The following is a 14521-nucleotide window of genomic DNA, read 5'->3' as shown; positions in this document are numbered from 1 at the left end:
ACACCAGCGACACGAGGCAGGGGGATCCTGGCATGGAGCCGCCCTGGCTTGGACCGGCAGGGGCAAACCCAGGAAAGTTCTGGCTGCTGCTGCCATGGCGGGTGTGGTGGTGGGGCGGGTGTGGGTGTGGGTGTGTGGGGGGGGGGGGTGAGGGTGGGGGTAGGGGTGGAAGGAGGTTGGGGAAACACTCCCTGGGCAAGGCTGTGCTGCCCCACGGAGAGCCAATACACACACCTAATGAGCACATGGTGACAACTCAGAGAACAAAACTTCCAGGGAAGACAGGGGAAGAGGGGACAGCATTGCAGGAAGGGATACAGAAAACTTTCTGAACTAAAACACCGTACAAGTAAAATGCATAACTTTAAAACTCCAACAACAGAGTCTCTTATGTATGCAGCTGGTCAGGTCTGCTGCTTGCTTCCCAGTGCTGTCCTCCTCCAAGGCCCATTTCAGTGTTTTCCTGCAGTTGACTATTCTATGACATCATTACCAGCTGTTCCAGAGAAGGCTGTGGTCCATGGTCACTGTGTTAGTATTAACTATTACTATGTGTTTCTTACCTGCAGAGTGGCTAGGGTTGCTCTAGTAAATAGCACTGTTATGAAACTATGGCCTCTTGCAAAATAATGTAACACTGTTGAAAAATACTACCATTCATCACTAAATTGAATAATAATAGCTGATTCTAAGTTTCTTTTTCATTCATAGTGTTGGAAAATAGCACCTTTAGATTTTCTTATTTTCATCTTCTCGGAGAGGTGTGTTTACTATGAACTGATGTTATAGTAGCTGTTTACCAACCAACCTTCTTCTCTTCTTCAGCAATTATTCTAGAATGCTGTCATCTGTCTTACGGATAAATGAGGAAGATCCAATTCATGATATGGTATGGCCAAACTTCGCGAACGAAGATTTGGGAAGGGCTGTCCCCACGTGGGTGTGCCCTTCCAGCCTCCACAGTGGATTTTAGGTGAGGCTCAGCGTGCGCAGAACTGGCCCCACCGTTTCAGTCCTGAGGTTCATCTGCCACGGCCGAGCGAGCTTGGACAGTGCCAGTGAAGTCCTCAGGACTAGAACCTACAGCACCCGGCATTTCCCAGGAGGTCTCCCATCCAAGTACTAATCCGGGGCTGACCCTGCTTAGCTTCCGAGATCTGACGGGATCGGATGTCAGGGAGGCATTTAACTGCCCGGCTCCAATTCATGACTCTGAGAATTAATGTGATACAAATGTGTGAAAGTTAAATACGTTACATATAAAGAATAGGAGAAAGTATTTTACAGGTCGTTGGTCTGTCAATCTATAGTAAGTGAAGAGCCAAAAGAAGTAGCACTGGCAATCTCAAATTCTTGCAAATCCTTCCAAAGATCATCTGCAGAGATTGATGATGGGCAGTGTAACTGCTGCCTTGTAGCACAGCAGGCAGAGTTCAGTAGATTCCTTGAGTTCAGTGGTATGATGCAGTTGCATTAATATGTGTGTGGCACACCTTTAGTATGACTCTCCACCACTACACAACTTGTTTCAATTTCCATTGCTTCCAAAGCACCATCATTTTAAAGAATATAGCTTCTAGACACAGATAGTGTACTGTTTAAAAGTGTAGGTATTGCTTCTGGCACTGACATAGATAGAGGCCCTCTCACTAGCCTGTGACTGCACTTCCCATCTCAAAATACACAGAAAGACAATGGCTTCTTCTGTAAATGAGCAAACAACAGCAAAGTGTAATGTCAGTATTGACTTATTTTGAGAAACTGTCTAGAATTGTCGACAAGTTAAGAGCATCCAAAACAAATTAAAACCCTGCTCTAATAAGGAGCTGTGAGGATTGCACAGTCTGGTTTAAGAGACTTTGATCTTTTTCATGTTGTAGTGGTAAAGCCCAAGAAGATATTTTGCCTTCAAAAAATCACTATAGTCTCACTGTTTGCCGTTAGCTAGAGAACAACATTCTTTGTCCCTAGAGAAGACCCTGCCTTGCAATGTTATATATTGCATAGTGCAATGAACAATCATAATAAAGTCATTTGCCTTCTGAATGTGGCAGCTAAATGTGTAAAAGACTGACTTTACTGGGAAAAGGAGAATAGGCAATTTTCAAAATGTTCTGTTCTTGATGCATGTTAAGCTTTCTGGCTGTGCAGGTCGAGTGGACTGCAGCTCCCACACAGGCTTATGCTGGGAGGCACTGATGAATGGAAGTTTCTGAGCAAGCTTCAGGGGAAAAGAGTGAAGTGTTTGCAAAAGTATTCCAGATGACTGAGGATCTACGTGACAAGTCCTTTTGAAAGTCAGAGTAGTCAGCTGAAAACCTGCACAAACTTCTAATGGCTGGAGATATAGATCCATGTGCATGTATACATAGTCATTCCATCTTGAGCATTGTTCCTCATTATTCTCATTGAAAAGCACATTTTTCTTAGTGTAATGCATATTCACAGATCTAGACTGCTAAAGACTGAGTTTTGACTTAAAAACTGACAGCTGTGTTCTGGGACAACGCAAATTGTGGAGTCAAGAGAAAAGTATATGAAGTTAGAGACACAAAGAAAAAAACAAAAAGGAAAAAGTACCAAATAAAAAAAGTGGAGGACAGATTGCAGTCTGATTCACTTTATATCCAACTTTCTAAGGAAATTATAGCCATCAGCAGAACAATGTTTGCAACACTGATACCTCATCCCTGCTCTTAGAGTTACCTGCTAGGCAAACTCTAAAATCATGAATAAAAATTAAATACTGAAAATAAAATGAAAATTGCAGGTGAAATATCTGACACTGCAGCATCTAAAAGCTTGATCTATGGGTGTAAGTTAGTATGTCTTGAATTCGTTGATAATTTGCAGTGGGAATTAGATTACATTAGATAATAGAATTACATGTCCTTTCTTAAAATAAAATGAATGTAATCCTATGTAGATAGTTATTTTTTGAAGTGTGGATAAAAAGAATCTGAGGGACCAACTCAGACTTACCCATCTCAGTTTGGGCCAGTCAGACTAGGAAAGATGATTCCCACTGCTCATCTTTAAAATCATGTGAAGAACAAGACATCAGTAACTGCAGAAATGATCAACAAAAAAGCTGAAAGCTATGAAAATATGAGAAGTGGCAAAGCTGAAGGCATAAACTTGAAATTAGATACTAGTGGGAGTATACAAAATCAGTGTAAGTGGAGAAAAATATTTGAAATATGGGAAATTTGACTTAATTTGGTTTTAGCTAAATTTCTCGCTGTTGAGCTAAGGCTTATAGAAGTTGCTCTCAATGCTTTTTGGAGGGGTTTTTTTACATTTGAGACAGGACTTTTTATGTGTTAAATCAATTCTTGTGTTGACGCCAGTCCAGGTGCAAAATGAGATCAAGTTTTGCCTTTTTATTTTTCTGTGTTAACTGCCGTACTTTTTCTGAGATCAGCAGAGCTATTCCAGTTAATTCTGCTGAGGATCTCCCTACGGTCCTAAACTAGGGCCAAGGACCACAGGTGATAAAAAACAAAGAAATGTAAGGAAAAATAGATAACCTTCAAATGCAAGATGAAGCATAAATAAAATCTATTAATAATCAAAGAATCCTATGAAAGGGATGTTAGTGATACATTTTAAAGAAATTATTCAATCAACACAAAATGGAATCAAATAAGATATGGAAACACAATTATTTACCTGGGAATTTGAATTTCATTTTTATTTGATAAATAGTTCCTATGATATTTTCATGAAAGAACTGTTTTTCAAAGGCAAAATTGAAAGGTGAACTATGGAAAGCAGAATGGTGCCTTGGGGGAAAACTGGACTAGCCCAGAAGTCTACATTAGAAAAGTAGAGACTGTAGCATTTAGCAGGCACGCATTTGTGAGTGCTGTTTTATGTTAAAGTTTGAAAGGGAAGTATAAACCAGGAGTGGATATGCCCTACTAAATCCCTTATTAACTCTCTCAGGTATAGCAACCTTAATGTTTCATGTGAGCAGCTACCTCTTCAGAGTCATGCAGAGAAACAGGCTCTCCTGTGTCCCATCATCTATCATAATCCCTGTCTATCTGATGATAAATTGCTCTCACCAAAAGGGCCTCTATTGTTGATTAAATGTGTGATGTGCATATTGCAGCAGTTTGTATAATTTAAGTGCTGAAATTTTGTACATGTTTTCTGCTTTCTTCCCTCATTCTCTTTAGAAACACTGAACATATCCTTGAGGTGATAATTTTTACCTTATTTTGAATCCTCAAAGATACTATGCCCCCCTCTCCAGTCAGTTACATTTTAGTATCAAATTGAGGTTGCTGTCACAGTGACACAGAGGACTGAAATCTTGTAAAGGATAAGAAGCTATCTTTCAAAAGTCAGAAGGTCCTGTGATCTAGAGCAATATAAGACATGCCCTTATGGAAACTAACTTTGCTTTCCAGGTACCTTTTTCTAACAAGATGAGGCTAAAAAATGTAAAGGTGAGATTGAGTTTAAAATGAATGCCTTATGCAAATGCCACATTTTACTTTCAAATTCCTCAATACAATTATCCATCATGTTCCAGAAAAATGGTGATAACTAAAAAAAGCAGATAACGGATAAGCACTGCAGAAGACCAATTATAGTGAATGTTAAAATTCCTAAATTCCTTCTTTACAAACTCATTCTGAACCCCTTCTGTTCTTTTGATTTATGTGTCATGTGACTTCCTAATCTCTAGATTTTATCTTTTTTTTTTTTGACATAACACACTAAGCAGCTTACATTTAAGGGAGAGTGGGAAATAGAATTGGCTTTATTTCTGTACAAGGCAGATTGTATCTTCCCCAAAGACTTTTTATGGTAGTACTTTGCAAAAGATATTGCTTATGCTCTGTGGATACCTGCAGTGTTCATCCAAATTAGTCTTGACGTTATACAAGTTTCTCATTAAAGGTATAGGCAATGACTGTTTGCTTTTTCCTCCAAAGATTATGTCAGAAACATAATGAATCAAAACTATCTAGCGAATTGTGAGGAGACAGATGAAGGCAACTTTTAATTTGAGAGCACGAATAGTAGCTCTCAAATATTGCTGAAAAAAAAAATCTTAACCTATTTTAGCATAGAAGCATATCAGGTTATCACTGTGTACCAAGATCCATACGGAGGACAAAAGGCTGTGCTACAAGCAAATTTAAAAGAGCTGACCACACAAAACACAATTCCACATATCTTTGCAAATATCTCTTTCCACAGTGCTTTTAAGATCATCCTACAGAGTTCTAAAATATTTCTTTTTGTCTGATATATATACATAAATTTTTAAAAATACAATTAACCCTACAGCACAGACATTTCATCCGATTCCTTTAAAGAGGGAAAAAACCCTCACCCCATTCTGTGTCAGTTAATGGAAGGTGTGTCATATTCTGTGTGTTTTATGAAGTTATCTCATAGAATCTAACAGATAATGGGGAAAAGGGTTTTCATCAGATATATTAATCAGTATTAGTAAGAATAGTCTTGCATGTCTGTACTTTACAACTCGCTGTAACATTTCTTAAGGTTACAGCATTAAAAGACATTGCAGAAAACAAGGCAGGCTTCACATTAAGGTTTTCTGTGTTATTTATCAATAGCTTATAACTGCAGACAGATACTAATTTCCCAAGATCTCAATCCTATGACACATTCTGTCTGATGCATAACCTTTTGTTACTGGAGCAGTCATTACAGCTTGCTTAATATATACATGAAGCCATTGGATCTATTATGTGATAATTCACCGAAAACAGAGATGTTTCAGATGAAAAATGATCAAAAAGTAATCATTGTTTTGTGTGACAATATCTGTTTTCTTTGTGATCACTAGCAATAGCTGCTCTATGAGAAAAAAACCAAATAAACTAGAACTACTCTATTCAGCCCATAATTTTGGCCTTTCCATTCATTAATGGAGTTCTAGCCTACAAAGATCAAAAAATTTTTATGGAGTAAAGTAAAACCAATAAATTTCAGTAATTCTAGTTATGGTGTGATCTAAAATAACTAAAATAACTACAGCTTCTACCAGTCACAAGTTAAGGTAAATATTTGCTACCAAATCTGAAGTCTTAAAAAACACCAAAACAACCCTCTCCTAACATCTTGATGAAGTGGGATTAATTTATGACAAAGCGATGATGAAGAACACTGGCTCATTAACATTCTAGTGGAAACTTTCTAATTGTCCACATGAGATGACATTATATGAGTCAAGTCCAAATCACACAAGTTACTTGATATCACTATAGCATTCAACCTCTTCATCACAATACCCTCTGGACAGTTCTTGAAATAATTTCATTCTTTCCGTTTGCCTTTCTCATGAAATATCATGTAGATACAGAGAGTACTTGAACTACAAAAAAAAAAAAGAAAAAAATCAGTGCAATTTCTGCTGTATTCTTGGTAGTGTTATCAAATGGACAATTTGAAATCCAGAGGAAAATACAAATCAAATCCAGGACGGGAAAATTGTAGCTAGACAGAAAACATACCACATACTCATTTGCTGCAATATTGTGTATACTCAGGGCAATATTTATTCTTGTTTTCAATGCTGAAAAGTTTTATCCTGACTGGAAAAGCTTCTCCCTTGTGTAACATAGGATGTCAGTATATAATGAGAAAGCTCAGTACAAAAACCTCCATTTGTTTTATGGCTAAGATATTTTGAATGCTGTACAACTCTACCATAAGAGCAGGTGTATCAATAATTATAACTTCCTTTTACCTTCTTAGGCATTACTTCTATCAGTGGAAAATGTTCTTTTATATTTAAATAATTTAGGGAAACGAACAATAGCAAAATTACATAACTATTTCTTTGCAGAGAAGTCAGTATTGTTGTCTGCAAATTGGTTTTCATTACAGATACTCAGTACTTCTTACTCTTGCTTTTTCTCCATGTTATTACTGCAAGTATGCAAGTAGTGAGAAAGAAGGAGGAAGGAAAAATTAAAACCAATACATCAGAAAGTAATACGTATTCTTTCACTCTTCTGTTTCTTCATAAGATTTCAGAATTAAGAACACTTATTTAATTGTTTCATTAAATATCTTCTACCAGCTCTGTCACTGTATATATATATTATATATATATCCAGAAATATATAGAAGGCAGGTTCTGCAGTCAAAAAGCTCAAATTCAGGCAAATATTGGGTGTACAGCAGCAGTTCTACCTGCACTAGATTCCACAAACTAGGAAGATGTAAGTATTAGGTTGCAATGACATTGGAAATAATCACTGCCATTTGACTTGGTTAGAGACTTCATAAAAATATTCTCACTGGGAATCACACTTACCTGCACCTATGTCAATCTCAACACATGTGAAGCGTTGCTCTGTGAAGCTGACGGGGCTCTGTTAAGTGAAAACGACTCCTTGAAAAGCCATCAGGGCTCTATTAAATAAGAAGCTACCATAGGAGGTGTGGTGATAATGTAGGTGAATTAATTTTTTTCCCTTTTCTATTTTTTAGTTTTGCTCTTTAGCCCTCAACTTCTTTGTTTCAGGAGGCTTTTCAGGTAATACCATCTTGTATATACCATCTTCAAGCAGGGAAGAGGGAGAAAGAGAGAATGAGAGGGAGAGGAAAGGAGTAGATTCTGATCTTTTCACATCATTTAATGCTGCTGCAGATGAAAAAGTGAAAAGCGAGAAAGAAAAATTCTTCCTACTGTTCTCTTACACAAAAGCAGTATTTTTCTTTCAATGAATCAGCTGGGGACTGAACTAAAATTATTCTTTTTTCAGATAAGTATCAGAAACCCTCTAGTAAAGAGGTGCAGTGGGGAGATGGATCACCTGTGTCAATCACTGCCTGAATAGCTGCCATTGAGTAAACTGTTATCTTGGTTGTTAATGGCAGGGAAGTCAACTGCATGAACCTCAGAAGAGACAAACAGCAAGGAGATGTATCACTTCTGACTCCACCCTTTTTATCTAAACTCATGAAATGAAAGCTGAGTTTGAAAGATGACTTAAACTTTAGAGGTTTGCTTCTTTGTTCTCTTTGTGGGATACAGAACAGAAGGAGGTGGAGAGAGAAAATATGCAAAAATCTATATGAAGGGATCTGCCTTTCTCAAATTGTGATTGATGGAGCATTGTGTCTTTAAACATTGATTGGCATTGACTGGCATTAATTTGCATATGTGTTTTTATTCTGTGTTAAACTATGATCCTGTTTGCAATATGGATTATGCTCTAATACTACTATGGAGTCTTAGAGTTGTCCCTATTTAGTATTATGAAATGCTCCTACATCCTTTCACTTGGTCTGTCCCTCCAGAAGTTATAACACTGGGATTTATTGAGAGTTTTTTCAAATTATTTATATGTAATCTGTTTTTTCTTATGTTTTTGTAAGTTATGTGGGTCTAGGCTAACAACAATTTGCAACGAGAGTCTGAGAATGGAGGTTTGTTGATCTTAAATAACCTGAACTCTTTTTCCAGTCAAATAATGGTGCTCAACCTTAAACTCCAGTGCTTTTTTTTCTACAAACAGCTACAAACATTCATAAAAACTCACTTTTCGGTACAATGTATAACCACACAGTACTTAGCCTTAACACTGTGAAAAATATACTTTACACAATGGAGCATGATACAGAGCTCCTCATGCAAAATGCCAACCAGCTTGGTTCATCCACCCAGTGCTACCCAGACACTAATCATCTGCACCCTTCCAACCAAACACCAGCCTTATCCCGTGGCAGTGCCTGAGCTGTAGCTCTCTGCTCTTCAGAGCTGCTGGGAAAGTCGCCCACCCACTTTCCCTTATAACAGGTATAACCTGCTTCCTAAGTAGGATGAGCATAAATATTCTTTCCTGAGAACTGATAAGAAAGTCTTCCCAATTAGCAGTTATCACTGCTTCAGATGGCAGTGCAGAGGAGGGGGAAAGATTATATGTCTTCAACCCCACAACTCTTCATTTTGAGTGTAACAATGATAAACACTTAACAAAAAGTTAGTTACAAGTTTTATGCCAAGCAAAAATACCTGGTTTTGTTAGCTGTCATATAAAATTTTGAATATTTATTAGTAAGTATAATCAGACCTAAAACATGCATTAAGGTATAATCTTTATAATCTTAATTGCTTATAATAAATGGAAACTGTCATTCTAAACAGCTGGACTTCAGGGTTCTTGTGTACTTCTATGGCACAGAGCCCAGACACTTTTATGAAACCTCAGCTTCACTCTGAATTATGATGCTGAATTTTTGCTCCTTTCAACAGAGTTCAACCTGTACTTAGGTTCATATTGTGTCCCTGAGAGCACCACCAGCCCAGACTGTCTCTGCCCACACCTGGGGCTCCCCTACCCTCCGCAGCCCCAGGACCCCATGTCAGTCCCCCGGGGCTTTCAGCTCCTGCCCCAGCAGTGCCACAGCAGGGCCAGTCTCTCTCTCCCCACAGCCCTGCCCTATCCAGCCCAAAATGGCCCTGCTGAGCAGGGACCACCTGCAGGACCGCAGACTGGCCTGGCCTCAGCCTGTCCTTTTCCCCAAGGATGTACCAAAGGCCTGGAGCTGCGGCTGCCCTAGTACACTCAGGCTCTCCCCTGACCGATTATGTACAACCCCTGACACTCCTGAACACAAAGGATCCACCGGCCCCAGGTGACACTGGCAGTGAGGAGTGGTTATTCTGAGTATGTCCAGTACACTGGATGAAACTGATGCCGTGAATGACCCTTCCCCCAAAAAACAGGACTTTGAGCCACGTTAGTGTAGGGTAAGATAAAAAGTAAAGGTCCTTTAATAACACAGGGCCTACAGCCCACAGGAATACAGGATGACATGCATGTGTCTCAGTTCTTGTTTCCATGGCTTTTATAATAAGATCCTTCCAATCATTGCTTTACACATTTCTCAGTCCAGCCCCGGTCCCACCCCTGGTCCAACCCCTGGAATTGGGTCTGGGGTCGTCAAGACCCTCTGTCTTCATCAACTCTTCTTCCTCGGACACACAAAGGTCTCTTGGAGTTCATCCAATTCTGGCTTTTGGGTCACTCTGACCTGTGTTTATGTTTCATTCTGTAGGCCTTCTGATATCCTTCAGCTCTTTACCTTGGAAAGGAGTCTAAACAAGATTAATTAACTAAAGGAATTTGAGCTCCCTGTTCTGGGACAGGGGTAGTGATAGAAAAGCATTAAGCTTAAACTGTTAGAAATATTAACCCTCTAAAAATCTACAACTACTGTGTTCCTAAAATCTACAAAATGTGAAAATCAGAACAAAAACCCCTTTGGCATCAAAACAAATGAAATTAGCAGGGCATTTCAGGACTACTTTTCTGTATGATCCAAAAAGGAAAAATAGAAAATTTTATTTTGTTTGCAAACAATCTTACCAACAGAATAGATGCAGAATCTTTTCTTTTTTCAATATTTTTAAAGAGTACTGGAACTTCCAGAAAAACTTCCATCCCTCTGAGGAACCACATGCCAAAGAAAAGAACAAGTGTGGGCTTCCTTAGTTTTTAATTTTGTTCCTAGCAGACCCCAGAAGCTTATTGTTTGATTTTAGTTGACATCTTTGCTGCAATCACTACTTTTTGTTCTTGGATAAAGTAAATTTATTTTTTTTACAAAATCCAAGGGAACCCCATATTGAAAAAAGATATACCATATTCATCATATCCATCACTTTGAAACATAGGACATTATATAGTATATAGAAGCCAAACCACCCTCCCAGAAAGAAGAAAAAAATCAAGGGCCAATGAAAAAGTTTACAGGCAAATTTTTTTTCAGTTCATTGTTCTTTTACTTTTAGCATCATTAATTGTTCATTCTATGAAACAGTCACCTAAATGAATTGCGTCATAGACACAGAAGGTGCTAGAAAATACAAGAAGTCCCTTAACATTTCTAGCGTTCCTAAAGGGCGGAATCTTCTGCATTAATTTTTCCCCATCATTGGGTGGAAAAGCTAAACTAGACTAGGCCAGGGCAAGGCATACAAAGCCTGGCAGTCTTCAAAACTCTGATGAACTATTTCAGTGAGTGCTAATTACAATGCAATAGTGAATGCAGGAGCTGCTACTGAAACATAAGTCAGCATTTGTAAATGATTCCCCCTGACAGCTGTTTGCTATCTGCACTATAAAGAGTCCTTTTTAATGTACTATCCAATAGCAAATCTTTTTCCCTTTTCCCACATTAACGGTTAAATGCATGTAGTGCTGTTTGCTTTACTAGCACAGCTAGTTGTATATGGTGGCCCACATGCTTATCCTAGCTGCACACATACTTAACTATCAATATGCCAGGGAAATACAAACCCAAATGTTCCAACCGGCATCTAGGAGCACTCCACCCCTACAGCATCATTAACCATACCACTGAACCAGTTCATACTTCTATTTCCTGTCTTTCTATTACATGATTTTTATGTCTGTCACATAATTTGATTCGCGTTAAAAGAAAACATAAAATTCTTTATTTTATAAATTATTTACTTCCAGTAAGGAAAAGTGCCCCTTTTTAATGAAAAGTTGAGTCAAGCTTAGTTAAAAGGACAATTAATTTCTGAAGATTGAAAGTTAATGGTGATAACAGGAAGTGCATCATTCTAGAGAAGTTGCAAGAGGAAAAAACATGCTAATCTTTAAGCAGTATCAGTCAATGACTAAGTGGCGCTTGATATTCATTAAATGGGGTGGTAGCTCATAATCTTTAACTGATGAATGATTAAACTAACACTGAAGTGTTAGATTAAATTTCCTGTGATTGGAAAAACTTTTAACTGGAGGGCAAACGAATTCACTATAAAGTAAATTGAATAATCTCAGAGGAAAATTAATTGCTTTATTGATCATTATATAAAAGATGTCATTAATCTTTTTGTTCTTGGCTTTGTTTTGAATACACACCTTAATTTTTCTGACAATGTCTGATATACTGAGTAAGAGATCATCCTGCCATTTGTAAAATATTCAGGAAAAGGAGTAGGAATCTAAAGTATATTCCACTGCTGCTTTTGCTTGCTGCTAGACAGAAATGAACAATCTCTGTCATGCAGAAAATCATTGACCACTGCAGATATAAAGCTAAACTTTGCGTGTTTCTTTTATATATCTCCCACATTACCTAACAAACATATGGAGTTCTTTATGAGAAGGAATGACAGCAGAGCTTTGATTGTCATGGTATTATGCTTCCAGTACAATCTTCTCCTGGGAAATGGAAGAGCAGATCCCTGGCTGTATCTCCCAAACTTCAATACATGTTTATGGCATGCAGTCTAACATTCATAACATTAAAAAGAAAAAATAGAAAGCAAGGGTAGCTATTATGCAAGATGACAGAATGAAAGGGAAGTTTGAAGGTATACATCCTCCAAAAATGGGAAGAGAAAAGAACAAAGAATAAAAGTGAGATTTCAGAAAATTCTGATTTTAACATAATTCTATTTCAATAAAAACCTTTATTGGTAATCTCAATGAGAATAGAAGTAAACCAATACTGAGCACTTAAAGTGTAGCAGAGTAATTGGCATGGAGAAAACAGTCAACAGGGAACAATTGTTCTCTCTTTTTAATTAAAAATAAATCCATAAGTATAATATTAAAGCATTATATTTCAGGTTTAAAAAACCCAAAAAGATATAATTTCTTCACACAACTAGTAGGTAGCTTATATTTTCACTATAGGATGTTCAAGAAGCAAAATCTTTATGACCGGACAAACTTAAAATAGAAAATACATCAGAACTCTTAAGCACAAAACCAATATTTCTCACTTCATGCACTCACTTTCATCCCTGCTATAAATTGTTCAACTCTGGGAGAATATCCCAGTAAAATATTATCATCTGATTGCCCTGGTCTTGTATCACTCACTACATTATCTCACAGCAGTTACTGTTATCCATTGTTAGAGACAGGAGCATAAGCATCAAGGAATTTCAGCCTGATTTATGTAACTGTCATATGCTTCTGAAAATAAACAAATATGTGTACCAGAAACTGATGCTTTTCTCAGAAAACAATTTTTTTTTTAAAGTGATAAGGCATTGAGAAAGGAATGTGTCTTTGACATTCATTTTGGGTCTTTTAGTGTTTGGGCAATACAAAACACAATCATCATAACTCAAACTACTTTCAATCATACTCTTACAGACTATAAACTGAGAATCAAAGACACGTCGTGTTTCTTCAGTCAAAAATAAGAAGTAACTGCTACTTTATGTGCTCATAATGTTACCAGCTGCTTAAAGAATTAAGAAAACAGAAAAAGAATTTATTCCATTAACTTGAAGAAAATCTATTCTGGAATGCAATAGGTTCCTCTGGCCTGGAAAACTGAACTTTCCATTTATAATTTAAGAGTGCACATCACTGAAAAAATCATTCTGTTCCAGATATGTAGTGGTAATGTCATTAAAATGGCTAGTGTCCTTGTAATACACATCAAGTAAGTTACATGTTTTCACTTTATGAGCCACAATTTTGTCTGGCATAAGCTGGCAAAAAGAATAGAATTATACTGTCAATTCCATTAGCAATTAAGTATTTGCAACAAAACGAATAGCTCATATGTGCTCCTGTCAGCAGGTAGATGTAAAAGCAGCCTGGTGAACTAATAGAGGCAGATCAGTTCAAGAAAGTGCATGCCATGAGAAGTTAGACTGTGCCAACGCAATAATGGATAACTAATTTTCAGATTTCACTGAAGCTCTGTGTAAAAGTTTCAGCTGATTTTCCTGATGAATTAGATTTTTTAAATTTAAAACCTTTCAGCAAAAAAAAAAACCCAAACAAATAAATAATTAAAAAATCAAACTCTAACAAAACAAACAACAACAACAGCAACCAAACAAAAAAAAAAAGCACACCAAAAACCCCAATTATCAAAACATTCTGAAGGAGCACAGGTAGATTATATCCAAGTTTTTCCTGGTTTCATGCCAGTTTGTGTGTCACACCACCAAAGAGCTATACCTAGTCAATTCTGGTAAATAGAAGATGACCGATTCATGACCCTGAAATCAAGTGGCAAGAACTGATTCCCACCCGTGCTCATTAAAGCTAGTCTTGTGTAAGGCAAATTGCCCATGTGTGTCCTGAAAAGCACTCTGCCTTGAATCTCCTCTGGGTCCTTTGTGCTCTATTTGACAAAATTAGTACTTTTTTCTAGAAATATGGGACACGAGGGTTTTATGGGTTACTTGAGTATACAATGCTGTTGAGAGAGAGTTGGAGGAGTGTCTGCAGGAGAAAAAGCCAAGACTGCTGGTGGGTTTTTTTGGTACTGCCTCCTGGGATGTCTGTCAGGGCCATGAGTGCAGCACACAGCTCTGCCAACCTTCCCCTCTCCTCAGGCTCAGCTGCCTGTGCTCCAATCGGCCCTTCTGCAGCCTGGCTCGGTAACCTGGGATCAAACTGCTGGGATGGAGACCTTGCCAGTTCTGCTCTGACTTGTCAGCTTGATATCCTTTAGCCTCAGACGTGCCATGTCACTGCAGACCTGTTAGCCATCAGTGGATAGGACTGGCTCT

This window comes from Pithys albifrons, chromosome 1, assembly GCF_047495875.1.
Source record: "Pithys albifrons albifrons isolate INPA30051 chromosome 1, PitAlb_v1, whole genome shotgun sequence".
NCBI lineage: Eukaryota > Metazoa > Chordata > Aves > Passeriformes > Thamnophilidae > Pithys > Pithys albifrons.
The sequence above is the reverse complement of the archived record's forward strand: the minus strand, read 5'-3'. Positions refer to the sequence as shown.